Genomic DNA, 4,298 nt, shown 5'->3' with positions numbered 1-4,298 from the left:
ATCGAAATAGTTTTTTCGATCGTTATGATTGCCTAATATTTATAACGCATATTTCCCTCTTTCGTTGACATGGTCATAGCTTACAAATGAGGTCGACGCGAAGAAACGATGTTACGCTTAAAATTTGTCGTTCTGGCTAGATTCTCGCCTCCTGCTAACAAAACGGGTCTCGCTAACATTTTATATCTCCTCTTAATAACCTAGAGTTTACCGCTTAAAACCTATATTTCCGCTTAAACTTTGTCAATACCGTTTATATGGTCATGGTGACATGCGGTCAACCTAGTTAACAAGGGCCGCTATTTGACAGACCGTGGCATCTTAGATAATCGAAAGGTACACGACCGACATCGGAGATTATTCAGGGGACAACGTCGTAGCTGCTCAATCGAACTGGAAGTCATATATACCAAGAGTAGTACTTCTTGATTTTCAGCAGCACGTTTGGCTCTGACCACAAATTCAGGACGGGAAAGTCACCGAAGCTCGCACCTCAAGACGCGTCCTCGCTCGTCTGCGTCACGGCGACGCGAGCTGGTCTTCAAGAAGAAAGCACTCGCGCTGCCTCGTGGCTGTGATTCAACAAGACACTCCACGGTAGAGACATGTAGGACTCCTGACTGCAAGAGCACTTCCGCGCAGGAACTTGCTTCGGGAGGTAGGCAAAGACACCCTCACATAACCCCGAGCTGCGCTCCTACGCTGTGAGCGCATTTCTTCCCAACACATCACGCCTTTGCTCCTAACCTGGACACGTACGATGACGCTACCGTACATCCACAGGACAATATGCATCGCGCTAGCGACTTTACGCTCTGCTCAGGAGGATATTCCACAAGCGTCACCGCAGCGCAAGATATAGACGCTACTGCGAAGAAGCACCAACACAGTAGTACATTAAGCGTCAGCTTTTGGTCACGCTTTAACGTCTGAAATTTTACGAGCTTCACCCAATCTGAAAGAAAGTCCGCTTTACAGAGACTCCCAAAGGACGTCACACATAGCGATTAAGTACTCTCACTCTAAGCAAGTCTACTTTGGGTAGAAAACGAGCTTGTCATATCGACAATGGAGAGAGAGGTAATAAATCATGGATCAAATGTCTACTATAAGTCTTTTCACGTTTAAACATTTTATTTAGCTAAGCTGACTCAGTATTTACCGCTATGAATTGTGTCCATAACCGCTTAAATATTTTGCTCCTCCGCTTAATTATAACTTTCGAGAACGCTGAAACATATAAAACGCTCCTGCTTAAATATAGTTTCTTATACTTTGAAGTTCCTTGAAGTGCATCTCATCGAAATTGTTCTACAGTTTATATACGCTAGTTTCAGTCAGTTCCAGTCAACGTCAAGAAGAAAAGTGCCATTTGTCAGTCAACCGACTCCACGCACGCCATCAAGCCTCCCGAACCACTCGTCAAGGCGACGAGAGGCGACATCATCGCGCTGGCTACCGATCGCCATACTCTCCTACTCTCCAACACCACGCCGCGCGATTCACTTTGAGGCTTCCTCCCTACAAGCAGATCGCAACAACCCCCTACCACGACAACGACGGATTCCCTCGACTACTAAGCAGTCCGGATCGCGCGCGTACTCTCAATCGGTGATATCGCGTAAGATGTCACCGCGAACCTTGGCGTGCGCAGTATCACGCCAGAGTATCGATTGACCGAAGTTTCTCGGTACCGCCTGTCAAAGTGAGGCGCGCTGGAAGGATCGCTTCACAACCGGCCGCGCCAGCCATCACGAAAGAATCCTATGGCACCGCGGGATTTAACGGTAAGGCCGGAATTCGAATGCATCACTTTACATCATCGGGAAGGTCATGCCCAAGCGGCCACATTCGCGTTACCAGACCGCATAGCAGAGAGAATTAACATCGCTTCCGCCTCCACCGCCTACTGACGGCTGAACACTAGCAACACCATTTACGGCTACGTGGCGTCAAGTATCGAGTCTGTTGTTGCTGATGATATGGTTGACGCGCTGAGGACATCGTGGATATGTATGGGTTGAGATGGTGGCGACTCTTCTCGATTAAATTGCCGACCCGGCTGAACTGGGCCGGTGATCATGAGATCAAAGATGGTGACAACCGAAGGTCAAGAACAAAGCGATGCTGGCTCCCAAACGATGTCATACGGCCAGCCTGGCCAGAAGATCGCTTTAATCCGCCGCTACTACCGACAAGATCAGAGCTGCTGTGACACAATCCCACCACAACAAGAACCATGGGTATGCTCATGGCCACGCCGCCGCCGTCTCCTCAAGATCGCTGCAAGCACAATCCTACAACAAGAACAAATAATGGGCGACGTGGTTCAGCAAATATGCCGTCAACATCGCCCCTGCATCAAGGAAGATGCTGATGTAAGACTTCCTAACAACGAGTTGTTCTAGAGATGATCACAGCCAATCAAATCGACCATCACTTAAAGTCATTCCTACAGTTAAATTATTCATCAACAACAACAACACACAACATCGTTTTAACAACACGAAAGTGAGTTGACGAGATCTTCCTCAACCGCCTACTGGACGTAAGCCGTGAACGCTTTATGATATTGTTTGTTAGCTTTATGTTGTTTAACTATTACCCATCAGTTGTTTAATACCACTACGTTATCATTTCAGTTTTCGCCAGCCTACCGCTTAATTATATATAATATCACGAATAACCTGGAGCAATATCATTTAAACATTTACACATGCCTCTAATATTCATATCTGCCATCCCTCGAAGACCAGCATGAAGAACGACGTCGGCCGTTAATTTAATACCTTTGCTGCGCTATACACGCCGCCAGGGGAAGGAGAATGTCACCGAAGTGACGTGATCGACGCCAGTATGCATAATACAAAATCGCCGAAGAAAGAGCCCATATCTCCACAAGAAGCGCTACCATCATCGTATCGGCCATACTGCTTTTACGCTGAAAGAGGACGTACGTTTATCACGACACACCATTAGCTATGATCTGGGATGTCGCTACAAGAACCCGCATGTTTCAAATCTGTCATCCTCCCGATAATCACGACGGCCACCTCCACGCTGCCGCTCCGGACAATGATAAACAACACTATTGTGTACTATTCTTCACGCCCGGTAACGTATAAGGACGCTACGATACGCAAGTTCTTTTAATTACGTCGAATAATAACCGCTTTGTGATTTAAATCCTGGGTGATTCTAATCCTCTCTGACTCAGACATCTCGATCATTAGCCGAATCTATCTCGGACCTTCGGCCGAGACATGGAGTTAGTGCTTAGCATGGCCACTTTGCAGCATCATTTCAAGACAGCGGCTACGTAAAACACGTCTTAAACAAGGAAAGCTGGCCGATCGCGCCTGGGCTCATCGCGGCTCATCGAAAGAATCACCGCAAGGAGAAGTCATACGCGCCACCAGACGATGCCTGCATACCTGGGACTGGCTGAGTATGCAAGGAGCTACTCTACGAGCAGCGCAATTGCCATTCAATACTTATTAGCGTAATACAAGTTAAATTGCTGAATAACATCTCTCAGATATCCTGATCACAATTTTGTTTTCAAATGTAATCCTGGACAAATTCAATTCATCGAGCTCGTTCAAAGAATACTGACCAGAAGTATATCTTTATACGTAAATTTTGCTTTGTTTTCGAATCAGAAAGTCGCGTTAAATCTCCATTCTGCTTTTATTTCATCGCTTAATTTACGCTGACGATCGTGCACATTTCACTTTCATTGTTTAAATATAAGATATACATGTCTTAAACATCAGCTTTAAATATTTCAAAATTACTGTGCACCCGCTTTAAAATAACACTTTCTCTGCTTAAATGAACGCACTTATTGCTTAACCAAATACTGAAAGTCGCTCATCAATACAGTCAATTCAATTCATTGTTTTTGTTTTCGGGTAAGAATCACGACTTGTATATCTCAATGTAAATTTTGTTTGTTTTCAATCAGAAGTTAAATTTCATTCAGTCATTTCATTGCTTTAATTTACGTTGTAGTTGTGTACATTTCGCTTCATTGTTTAAATATACCATATATCGCTTTAAACATCAGCTGAAATATTTCAAATTACGATGTATCCGCTTTAAAATAACAACGTCTCCGTAAATACATTCAATTCGTTATAACACACAATGCTTTCCTCGCCATCGCTCGCTTATTAACAATGCTCAGTTTCATGGACGCTTCATTGCAAAGATCGCCGATCGCGACCGGACCCTCGCGCGGCCGCAATGTAACCTCGTGGACATCAAACGCTGCGACTTCGATCCTCTTTCGCCTG

Source organism: Dioscorea cayenensis, chromosome 20 (assembly GCF_009730915.1).
Source record: "Dioscorea cayenensis subsp. rotundata cultivar TDr96_F1 chromosome 20, TDr96_F1_v2_PseudoChromosome.rev07_lg8_w22 25.fasta, whole genome shotgun sequence".
NCBI classification, from domain to species: domain Eukaryota; kingdom Viridiplantae; phylum Streptophyta; class Magnoliopsida; order Dioscoreales; family Dioscoreaceae; genus Dioscorea; species Dioscorea cayenensis.
Note: the sequence above shows the minus strand (reverse complement) of the source record.